Below are 12953 nucleotides of genomic sequence, written 5' to 3' on the forward strand. Positions count from 1 at the left end.
GTTCATTAAAACCTTACCATTATGTAAATCACAGAAAGTTGTTCAAAGCCACTGCTATTTGTCACTAGGTTGATATCTTTCATTGCTATTAGTTCTGTTTGTATACTCTGTATCGACATTTGTACTCCACAATCCACCCTATGGTATGTGTACGTAATAATGCCCACTGAAGAGTGGCATGTAAGAAGCTGTACTACCAGCACATCTCTTCTTTAGTGCTACATTGCTGCACCTCTGTCGGTTCGAGGTACTCTGCAATGTCCTTCAGACATGCATACAGGCACTGCTGCATATGTCAGCTATATGAAATACATTGTCACCACAGCTGAAGTTTCACCATATTCACAAATGTGAATATGATTCTTGTAGTCTCTCTCTCTCTCTCTCTCTCTCTCTCTCTCTCTCTCTCTCTCTCTCTCTCTCTCTCTCTCCCCCTCTCCCTCTATCATATTGGGTGGCTCTACAATGAGTAAACAGAAAAATTTTCTGTCATGTTTCACCAGATATTTGTAATTTCGATTTGCAACACACAGTTAAGTGTCAGCCCAAACAAATGCTGCTCATCATGTCTTTCACATAACACCCAGTGCTGATGGACTGTGCCGATTTGTTTCCTACATCTACATCTACATTTATACTCCGCAAGCCACCCAACGGTGTGTGGTGGAGGGCAGTTTATGGGCCACTGTCATTACCTCCCTTTCCTGTTCCACTCGCATATGACTCCCGGGAAGAACGACTGCCAGAAAGCCTCCGTGCGCGCTAGAATCTCTCTAATTTTACATTCGTGATCTCCTCGGGAGGTATAAGTAGGGGGAAGCAATATATTTCATACCTCATCCAGAAACGCACCCTCTCGAAACCTGAACAGCAAGCTACACCATGATGCACAGCGCCTCTCTTACAGAGTCTGCCACTTGAGTTTGCTAAACATCTCCGTAACGCTTATCAAATAGCCCTGTGATGAAACGCGCCACTCTTCTTTGCATCTTCTCTACCTCCTCTGTCAACCCGACCTGGTACCGATCCCATACTGATGAGCAATAGTCAAGTATAAGTCAAACGTGTGTTTTGTAAGCCACCTCCTTTGTTGATGGACTACATTTTCCAAGGACTCTCCCAATGAATCTCAACCTGGCACCCGCCTTACCGACAATTAATTTTATATGATCATTCCACTTCAAATCTTTCCATACGCATACTCCCAGATATTTTACAGAGTAACTGCTACCAGTATTTGTTCCGCTATCATATAATCATAAAATAAAGGATCCTTCTTTCTATGTATTCACAATACATTACATTTGTCTACACTCCTGGAAATTGAAATAAGAACACCGTGAATTCATTGACCCAGGAAGGGGAAACTTTATTGACACATTCCTGGGGTCAGATACATCACATGATCACACTGACAGAACCACAGGCACATAGACACAGGCAACAGAGCATGCACAATGTCGGCACTAGTACAGTGTGTATCCACCTTTCGCAGCAATGCAGGCTGCTATTCTCCCATGGAGACGATCGTAGAGATGCTGGATGTAGTCCTGTGGAACGGCTTGCCATGCCATTTCCACCTGGTGCCTCAGTTGGACCAGTGTTCGTGCTGGACGTGCAGACCGCGTGAGACGACGCTTCATCCAGTCCCAAACATGCTCAATGGGGGACAGATCCGGAGATCTTGCTGGCCAGGGTAGTTGACTTACACCTTCTAGAGCACGTTGGGTGGCACGGGATACATGAGGACGTGCATTGTCCTGTTGGAACAGCAAGTTCCCTTGCCGGTCTAGGAATGGTACAACGATGGGTTCGATGACGGTTTGGATGTACCGTGCACTATTCAGTGTCCCCTCGATGATCATAAGAGGTGTACGGCCAGTGTAGGAGATCGCTCCCCACACCATGATGCCGGGTGTTGGCCCTGTGTGCCTCGGTCGTATGCAGTCCTGATTGTGGCGCTCACCTGCACGGCGCCAAACACGCATACAACCATCATTGGCACCAAGGCAGAAGCGACTCTCATCGCTGAAGACGACACGTCTCCATTCGTCCCTCCATTCACGCCTGTCGCGACACCACTGGAGGCAGGCTGCACGATGTTGGGGCGTGAGCGGAAGACGACCTAACGGTGTGCGGGATCGTAGCCCAGCTTCATGGAGACGGTTGCGAATGGTCCTCGCCGATACCCCAGGAGCAACAGTGTCCCTAATTTGCTGGGAAGTGGCGGTGCGGTCCCCTACGGCACTGCGTAGGATCCTACGGCCTTGGCGGGCATCCGTGCGTCGCTGCGGTCCGATCCCAGGTCGACGGGCACGTGCACCTTCCGCCGACCACTGGCGACAACATCGATGTACTGTGGAGACCTCACGCCCCACGTGTTGAGCAATTCGGCGGTACGTCCACCCGGCCTCCCGCATGCCCACTATACGCCCTCGCTCGAAGTCCGTCAACTGCACATACGGTTCACGTCCACGCTGTCGCGGCATGCTACCAGTGTTAAAGACTGCGATGGAGCTCCGTATGCCACGGCAAACTGGCTGACACTGACGGCGGCGGTGCACAATTGCTGCGCAGCTAGCGCCATTCGACGGCCAACACCGCGGTTCCTGGTGTGTCCGCTGTGCTGTGCGTGTGATCATTGCTTGTACAGCCCTCTCGCAGTGTCCGGAGCAAGTATGGTGGGTCTGACACACCGGTGTCAATGTGTTCTTTTTTCCATATCCAGGAGTGTATGTTAAGAGTCAGTTGCCACTCCCTGCACCAAGTGCCTATCCGCTGCAGATCTTCCTGCATTTCGCTGCAATTTTCTAATGCTGCAACTTCTCTCTATACTACAGCATCATCCGCGAAAAGCTGCATGGAACTTCTGACACTAATCTACTAGGTCATTTATATATATATATATACATATTGTGAAAAGCAATGCTCCCATAACACTCCCCTGTGGCACGCCAAAGGTTACTTTAACGTCTGTAGATGTCTCTCCATTGAGAACAACAAGCTGTGTTCTTTTTGCTAAAAACTCTTCAATCCGGCCACAGCTGGTCTGATATTCTGTAGGCTCTTACTTTGTTTATCAGGCAACGGTGCGGAACTGTATCGAACGCCTTCCGGAAATCAAGGAAAATGGCATCTACCTGGGAGCCTGTATCTAATATTTTCTGCGTCTCATGAACAAATAAAGCAAGTTGGGTCTCACACAATCGCTGTTTCCGGAATCCATGTTGATTCCTACAGAGTAGATTCTGGGTTTCCAGAAATGACATGATATGCAAGCAAAAAACCTGTTCTAAAATTCTACAACAGATCGATATCAGAGATATAGGCCTATAGTTTTGCGCATCTGATCGACGACCGTTCTTGAAAACTGGAACTACCTGTGTTCTTTTCCAATCACTTTGAACCTTCCATTCCTCTAGAGACTTGCAGTACATGGCTGTTAGAAGGATGGCAAGTTCTTTCACGTACTCTGTGTAGAATCGAATTGGTATCCCTTCAGGTCCAGTGCACTTTCCTCTGTTGAGTGATTCCAGTTGCTTTTCTATTCCTTGGACACTTATTTCGATGTCAGCCAGTTTTTCGTTCATGCGAGGATTTAGAGAAGGAACTGCAGTGTGGTATTCCTCTGTGAAACAGCTTTGGAAAAAGGTGTTTAGTATTTCAGCTTTATGCGTGTCAGCCTCTGTTTCAATGCCATCATCATCCCAGAGTGTCTGGATATGCTGTTTTGAGACACTTACTGATTTAACATAAGACTAGAACTTCCTAGGATTTTCTGTCAAGTCGGTACATAGAATTTTACTTTTGAATTCACTGAACACTTCACACATAGCCCTCCTTATGCTAACTTTGACACCATTTAGCTTCTGTTTGAAAGGTTTTGGCTGCGTTTAAATTTGCAGTGAAGCTCTCTTTGCTTTCACAGTAGTTTCCTAACTTTATTGTTGAACCACGGTGGGTTTTTCCCGTCCCTTACAGTTTTACTCAGCACGTACCTGTCTAAAACACATTTTATGATTGCCTTGAACTTTTTCCATAAACACTCAACATTGTCAGTGTCGTAACACAAATTTTCATTTTGATCTGTTAGGTAATCTGAAATCTGCCTTCTATTACTCTTGCTAAACAGATAAACCTTCCTCCCTTTTTTTAATATAACTATCAACTTCCATATTCAGGGATGCTGCAATGGCCTTATGATCACTGATTCCCTGTTCTGCACATACAGAGTCGAAAAGTTCGAGTCTGTTTGTTATCAGTAGGTCCAAGATGTAATCTCCATTAGTCGGTTCTCTGTTTAATTGCTCAAGGTAATTTTCGGATAGTGCACTCAGTATAATGTCACTTGATGCTCTGTCCCTACCACCTGTCCTAAACATCTGAGTGTCCGAGTCTATATCTGGTAAACTGAAATCTCCACGTAAGACTATAACATGCTGAGGAAATTCATGTGAAATGTATTCCAGATTTTCTCTCAGATGTTCTGCCACTAATGCTGCCAAGTCAGGAAATCAGTAAAAGGAGCCAATTATTAACCTAGCTTGGTTGTTAAGTATAACCTCCACCCATAATAATTCACAGGAACTCTCCACTTCTATTTCACTACAAGATAAACTACTATAAACAGCGACAAATGCGCCATCAGCGGTCGCATCCAATCTACCCTCTCTAAACACCGTCTGTGCCTTAGTAAAAATTTCAGCAGAATTTCTCTCTGGCTTCAGCCAGCTTTCCATACCTATAACGATTTCAGCTTCGGTGCTTTCTATCAGCACTTGAAGTTCCGCTACTTTACCGACACAGCTTCGACAGTTTACATTTACAATACCGATTGCTGCTTGGTCCTCACATGTCCTGACTTTGGCCCGCACCCTTTGAGGCTGTTACCCTTTCTGTACTTGCCCAAGACCATCTAACCTAAAAAAAAAAACCACCCAGTCCACGCCACACAACCCCTGCTATCCGTGTAGCCACCTGCTGTGTGTAGTGGACTCCTGACCTACCCAGCAGAACCCAAAAGCCCACCACCCTATGGTGCAAGTTGAGAAATCTGCAGCCCACACGGTCGCAGAACCGTCTCAGCCTCTGATTCAGACCCTCCACTCGAATCTGTACCAAAGGTCCACAGTCAGTCCTGTCGACGATGCTGCAGATGGTGAGCTCTGCTTTCATCCCACTAGCGAGACTGGCAAATCAGACAGCTGCCGGAAGCAAGAGAGGATTTCCTCCAATCCATAGCAAAACACATCATTGGTGCTGACATGAGCGACTACCTGCAGATGGGTGCACCTTGCACCTTTCATGGCATCCGGAAAGACCCTTTCCACATCTGGAATGGCAGCTCCAGGTGTGCACACTGAGTGCACATTGGTTTTTTTCGCCTCCCTTGCACCCCTGTTACAAACAGAATGATTTTTAAATTGGAATTTTATGAACCCATTAAGTAGAGCACTATCAGATTAGCCTAGTGCAATATTTGTTTCACCATTATATATTAACAGGGATAGTAAAACACAAAGAATAATCAGTACTCCATTAGTGACTGAACAGCACACTTCTGCACCGAAGTAGCGATCAGCGTGGACCAGAGCTGTGCTGCTGCTGCTGCTGCTGCAGGAGTACCCATTATTGCTCATATTTTACTGTCCCCATTAATAAATATAGGTAAAAAAATATTGTGCTGGACTAATTTGGGACTGCTCTGTCAAATAGGCACATAAAAGCTTAATTAAAAAGTTATTTTGTTTGTAACGGGAAATAAACCAACACTTTCTATCAACATTGGGGGTCATGTGAAAGATGTGATGAGCAGCATTTGTTCGGACTGACTCCATCTATATGTTGCAAAATCAAAATTGCAAATACATGCTGAAATACCAGAGAAAATGTGCCTGATGAGAGTTGACTTTAGGCATGTTTCTGCATCTGAACAATGATGTCTATTCAAATTTCGCACCAGTCGCATAAGAGTGGTGCTAGTACTGCCATTATCAGAATGCAAACCAGGTTTGCTTTAAATACATGCTGAGCATTAGTAACATTTGAGATTGCACATGATGAGGGGATGTGAGTTAAGAATGATTTTAAGGTGACAAAGATGCAATTATTTCCACCTCACTGAGTTTTAACGAGGTCATGTAATAGGGCTATGAGAAGTTTGGTGTTCCTTCTGTGATACTGCAGAAAGACTTGGCAGGAAAGTAGCTACTGTGCATGATTGCTGGCAGTGGTGGGCTCAAGACTGTATGGATGCAAGAAGACTGGACTCCGGATGGCCATGTGTCACTACTGAGAGAAAAAGACCATCGTGTCCAGCATATGGCTCTGGCACATTGTACTCCATCTGTAGCAGCAATTCGAGCAGCAGCTGCCACTATATTGACACAAAGAACTGTTACAAATCAGTCACTTCTGGGATAGCTACAAGCTGTGCACTCTGTAGCACGAATTCCACTGACCTCAAACCACTCACACTTGAGACTTCAGTGGTGTTAAGCAGGGTGAAGGTCTGTTGTGATTTCTGAAGAAAACTGGTTTTGCCTCGGTGCCAGTGATGGCCATGTGTTGGTTAGAAGGAATCCAGCTGAGGGCCTATAACCAACCTGTCTGTGTGCTGGACACAGTGGACGTACACATGGCGTTAATGCCTGAGGAGTGATTCTGTATGATAGCAGGTGCACTCCGTGGTTATTCCATGCACCCTGATAACAAATTTGCATGTCAATCTGGTGATTGTATCTGTTGAGCTGCCATTCCTGTTTTCCAACAGGATAATCCTCACTTACATATCACTGTTGTAACCCAACATGATCTACAAAGTGTCGGCATGTTGCCTTGGCCTGCTTGATCACCAGATCTGTCTCCAATTGAGCACATATGGGACATCATCGTACAACAACTGCAGTGTCATCCACAAACAGCATTAACCATTCCTGTATTGACTAATCAAGTGCAACAGGCATGGGATCCACTTCACAAAGTGACATCCAGCATCTGTACAACAGAGCGTTTGCATGCTTGTATTCAACATTCTGGCAGTTACAAGAGTTATTAATGTACCAGAATTTCACATTTACAACGGATTATCTCATGCTTACATTAACCTGTTATCTTGCAATGTTAATTACTTGAATATATTACGTAGAGAAATGTATTCCTAAAATTTCATTACTCTACATTACTTAAAGATGATAATGTGCCAGAATGTTTCAATAACTGTTAATAGCTAGACGTTTTACATTAACAACAGGCTGATTTCGGCATTATCACCAGCTTCAGTCTATCAGCAACCACATACACTTTGTTAAAAGTTGTAACATTATAACTAGTAACACTTTTGTTTTACTGTGTGCTAGTACTTATTATGATGTTGCATACATCATTTCCAACTGCAGCCAAGTTTTTAAGTATTTATCTTAATCTCTATTAGCTGCTGTTGTTCACAAATGTAAGTGAGGCCATTTATTGCTTGTATATACTGTTATGGTTTTGACAGATATGATTTATGGCTAATTCAGTAATGCAGTGTGGTTACAATTTCTTTATTCATTTGTCTAAGTATCATAATTATCTATGGCATGGTATTATAATGTTTGTTATGTTTTTGTAGTGTGTGTATATATCTGTGTTTCTTATTTTGTTACAACTAACCCGAATCAATCTGTATGATTCTGATAAAATTTTCTACAAACATTTTATGTTTTAGGTTCATTTGTTCATTTAATATTTTATCAAGGTCTGTCCGTGAGTGCATATAGATTTCAATTTCTTCATTTTAAGCTCCTTCAGTGTTATAGGTAAGATTTTCATTGCATTTGTTATGTAATCAGCTTCATGATATTCTGTTTTTAAATGGTTGTAGAATGCAATGAAAATGTTAGCTGTCAATGGTAGCTGTCAACACCACAACAGTATTTGCAAGAGATAAAGAGACCTAGCTTACACCTGCTAACAACACAACAGCAGTTAGGAGAGATTAAGATAAATATTTAAAAACTTGGTTGAAGTTAGAAACAATTTTATGCACCAGTAATATTATAAGACAGCGACAGTGCCACACTGCAATATGGAAGTGAGTACTAGCACATAGTAAAACAAAATGTTATTAATTATAATGTTACAGCTTTATCAAAGTGTATTTGGTTACAGATAGCCTGAAGATGGTGATAATGCTGAAATAAACCTATTGCTAATGTTAAACATTGAGCAGTTGGCAACTATAGCAGCATTCTGGTACATTATTGTCTTTAATTTATGTCATTACAAGACATCTACCACGCTGTGGGCCCAAGAGAAAATGAAACACATCTACATTAATTACTTTTTGGTGTTGTGATTTTTAACTATTCATTCAAATTAATACAGGATGTCAGCTTGTGATGTTAGGGAACATTGTATTAGTGGTGCTGGTAAGCTGTTGTGATGGTGTAGTTGAGTGAAAATGTTTACTGACATTCAAATATTCACAATTTGCATGTTTGGGCACATGTGAATCTGCGGGGTACTTGACCTCATACTCATCAACAGTGATGTGGAGTTAATGTGAGAGCTGGAATTCTAAGTGATATGACAATGCAGTGCCTCTGGTGGGATTGCAGTATGATGCAATGTTCCTTGGGACACACATTCATGTCTGAAGGAACATTGTATCATATTTCTTCACAAAACAAGCACCACAATTTTACATTTATCAGTCGATACCAGGCCTACAACCTACAAATAAAATGTCTCCCCTGTACGAGAATAACATTAATGGGACATATGAGACACAGGTATGACACATGGATAATGACATATGGAAGTTTGGGTTTGGCCACGAGTTGCGCTCGGATAGCCAAAGCCGTTAAGGTGACAGCTTGCATAATGCAGGAAATCTGGGTTTGAGTCCCGGTCTGACACAAATTTTCATTGTCATTATTCCATTATAAAGCTGGAGGTGGTTCATATTTGCAACTGCGAATACACTTCGTAAGTGATAGGTCGATTCACTGGATCATACTTTCTTCCATTCTGCCTCAATAGAGAAAGATATCACGTCTTCATGGAATGTGTTGCCAGAACCGCTGGACAATGTACCTCTGAATGTTAGACAAATGATGTACTTCCAGCATGATAGGGTGCGAGCCCATTGCAGCTTTGCTGTGAGGAATCATCTGAGAGCCATATTTGGGAATTGACTGATTGGTCTAGATGGCCCTGTGGCCTTGCCACTCCCATCACCTGCCCTCATGTGTCTGGCTTTATTCCTCAGGGGGCATAACAATGCAACGATGTACTGTGCACATACAGGCCAATGGTCACACATTTAAGCAGTTCTTGTAAATGGCAGTGCTGTAATTAGCATGCTAAACTGCCTTCTGTGTAAATTGTCCATGGCATAAGAAACTGCTGCCAGGGACCATACGTACCATAATTAAATAAATTTGTTTTGATATTCTCTACCCCTGTATTAATTTGAACTCCTGAAGTTCCCAGAATTTTCAGAGTGATCCACTCCATGATGTGCTACTTCTTCCTTTTTTTGCCCTCTTTGACACAGTTTCTGTGGCTACACAATCCCACAACAAATCACAAAGCTCGTCTTCTTCATCCTCAACCTCTTCCATTTCTCTTGTTAATCTGCAGTGCTCGCATTATAACTGCAACACTAGGAAGGAGTGAAAATGACAAAACTGTATATACTGAGCTTATACAGTGTATCAGAGAGAATTTCTAGGTGATTTTGCAGCATACTGAGTGTGAAATTTAGTGCACAGAGCTGCCATCTCTAGCAGCAACAATGGCTCTAACCCTGCTGGGAATTGACTGTCATTCCATGCAGCATCAGCTCTTTGTCAAAGTTCATCAATCCTAGTGCCTCATGAGAAGTGGCACCGCAGTCTCTCAGCAATCTGTGACAGTGATGCTTTCAAAGGATGAGAGATCTCGAGAATGTGCTGATAAATGCAGCAGTACAAAACACTCTGTATTGAGTTAGGTCAGGAAACATGGATAACATGCAGTTTTGTATTACATCGTTGAAAGATAATGTCATGGAGACCTTGAAAATAGGCTCCAGCCACGGGCTTTTACACATCATTAAACCTCGAGAGAGCGTGCCTACATATAAAGTGTGACAACCATAAATAATGTTGTCTTGAACCATTCCATTATTGTTTTACAATTGTGAGCCCACAGCTATTCCTTCATTATTTCTTCAGCTAAAACAGTGATAAGTTGAACTGTCGTACGTCCAATAGAGCAGCAGTAACATAAAATAAAGTTATGATCCATACAAGAAAATTACTCACATTCTAAGCTAGCAGCACAATTCCTCAATGAAGCACAGACTATTAGCAACTGAATAAGCAGCAACCGTGCTGTTTAATGCTCTGAGAGGGTAATTACTATGGGACAACACTTCTACATGGTAACAAAGTAATATCATGAAAGTTTATTTTACTATTGCTTAATTAAACAATGATTTAGCTCACAAATGTTTACTTCGGTAACATAACGACAACTATTCTTTACACATGTACAAAATACGTTATGCGCCCACTCGTGTTATGGGAATTGACGTGTCTGCTTGAGGGTTAATGAAAAGCCTTCTATCCATATTACCCACTATGTAAACCAGGATTATCATGCTGTGTATACAGTTGCATCCGATACAACCAGTTACTGGGTCTGCATGGAAACAATGAATGCAATATGGCAGAGTTCATCTCCTAAGAGACTCCACACATGGGTAAAGTCCATCATGATGATATACATAGAAACAAGACACATCAGAAAAGACAACGAAGTGTGACTCCTGTGTCCAGTGTTGTCTTTGAGAGCACCACTGTCAGTATGCCTCTCTCTGCTAGGGCATCGAGGGAAGTGGCAACAATGATCGCCACACTGAGAGCCCATGATTCCGCCAACGTCACTGCACTGAAACATTTTGATAGTTTTCTTGCTGCAACGAAATATATTTCCCGACTCAAGGCACCCAATGTGACTGTAGGATCCTAGACAGCAGAGTGAACAATATATATGTGCCCTCAGATTTTAGTCATGTGGGGCTACAGAAATCTAGCATAGCACTCAGTATGGCCCTCCTGAAGCCACTCATTATATATTTGCACAATGGTCATGGGATACTAATGAATGCAAGTGGCAATACTATGGAACGATAAACTGCAGTTCTCAAAGGCCATGATCCCACCACTGTCAGATTCTGACACAAGGCATAAAAAACTGAAGTGCAAATGTGATACCTGAATGAGAAATCCACTGAGTAATCTTTTCTTACATACAGGGTGTATATGGCTTTACACCTATCTTCTCCATGTGCTTGCACTGAAATGCTAATAATTTGCCTATGCAAACTTATTCTACATGTCATGATACTTTGATGTTTGTTACATGAAACTTTAATGCTGTTGCAACTTTAATGACCAACAGTGTATATGGAAGGAAAAATGATGGGGAGAGACAGCCACTCATGGCACACAGCAAGTGCTGATCGACGATGCAGTACCAGCACAATATGGACCTACAGAGGTAGGTGTGGTAGGTGGGTGAGTGGGTGGGTCAGTGAGTGAGTGAGTGAGTGTGTGTGTGTGTGTGTGTGTGTGTGTGTGTGTGTGTGTGTGTGTGTGTGTTATGCTGAGCCCTGATTATAATGTCACAGTACTGACTAATGGACAGATGATGTCAACATACACTGACTGACAAAAGAGTAAAGCATCCAGAAAGGGAAGCTGAAAATAAAATGAAGTTTCACAGGTTAATAGTCTATGTGGTGTAATTTCAGGGATTACAAACTTGAGTCAAATTTACAAAGAACTTGGCAGTAAGAACAAGCTCACTTATTAATATGACACTGCACCCCACCTGCCATGGACACATTCAGTGACTTATTTGGGAAGGGTGTAGTAAAGCCACTGTATCCTTTCCTGAGGCAAGCTGGCCCATAGCTGTTGTAACTTTGCCTTCGATATCCCAGATACTAGCACTGGGAAGGAGTTGGCATTTGTGCTGGTCTTACACGTGTTCTATTGGGGACAGATCAGGGAATCTTGCTGACCACTGTGGTAACTCAAACTCACTCGGGCAGTTCATAGAGGCACGTGCCACGTGTGAATGAGCATTATCCTGTTGAAAAATGACAATACTGCCACATGAAAGCTAACACATGAGGACGTAGTACGTCTGTCACATACTGTTGTGCCATCAGAGCTCCCTCAGTTCCTACCAGCTTTGACCTGAAGCTATACCTGACGGCTTCCCATACAATGATTAGATTAGATTGACTTTCATCCCAATTCATCCGCAGTGAGGTGGTCCTCCAGGATGTAGAACACATCAGAAAAACAATAATCAATAACTAATATTTACAACTAAAACAAATAATCCAATGTATCTTCCACAGGTCCCAAGTGGAATGATTGTCTTTCTCCCTCAACCCCACACAAAAAAGGAGTAACACCACTGTGCCTCGTCAAAATGTTGGAAGACTGGGACCTACCCACAGACTGCTGCCTTACTCGCCAACATTGGTCATCTGGGTACTACAGAAACGAGCTCCATTGTTGAACACAATGAGACATCATTTGTCAGAAGTCCAGACTTCCTGGTCACAGCACCACTTCAAACACAGCCGTCTGTGTTGCGGTGTTCACAGCAGCCTATGTGTAGGATGGTAATTTCCTAGTTCAGCTGTTGTTACCCTCTGACTAATGGTGTAGAATGACACAGAATGCAGCAGGGAATCCTTTACTTGTTCTCAGGTAGCAGGCACAGATGTGAAGAGGTTGCGATGTGCTCACATGCACAATATGGCAATCTTCCCTTGTGTTCAGACATATCTGACCTAAATTCTGATGGTAAGTACAGCTACCCTCATGTTCTACTGTAGTCCAACAATGAGTCACGTCACATCCAAATGCACCAAAAACCTGGATATTAAAAATCCACCCAGC

The 12953-nt window shown here is 42.9% G+C and overlaps 1 protein-coding gene across 2 annotated transcripts in view; it reads right to left on the reverse strand.

Annotated features, from left to right (window-relative positions):
• Positions 1-12953, reverse strand: part of LOC126297514 (protein capicua homolog) — a 329900-nt gene that overhangs the window by 116170 nt on the left and 200777 nt on the right. The window lies entirely within an intron of this gene.

Source organism: Schistocerca gregaria, chromosome X (assembly GCF_023897955.1).
Source record: "Schistocerca gregaria isolate iqSchGreg1 chromosome X, iqSchGreg1.2, whole genome shotgun sequence".
NCBI lineage: Eukaryota > Metazoa > Arthropoda > Insecta > Orthoptera > Acrididae > Schistocerca > Schistocerca gregaria.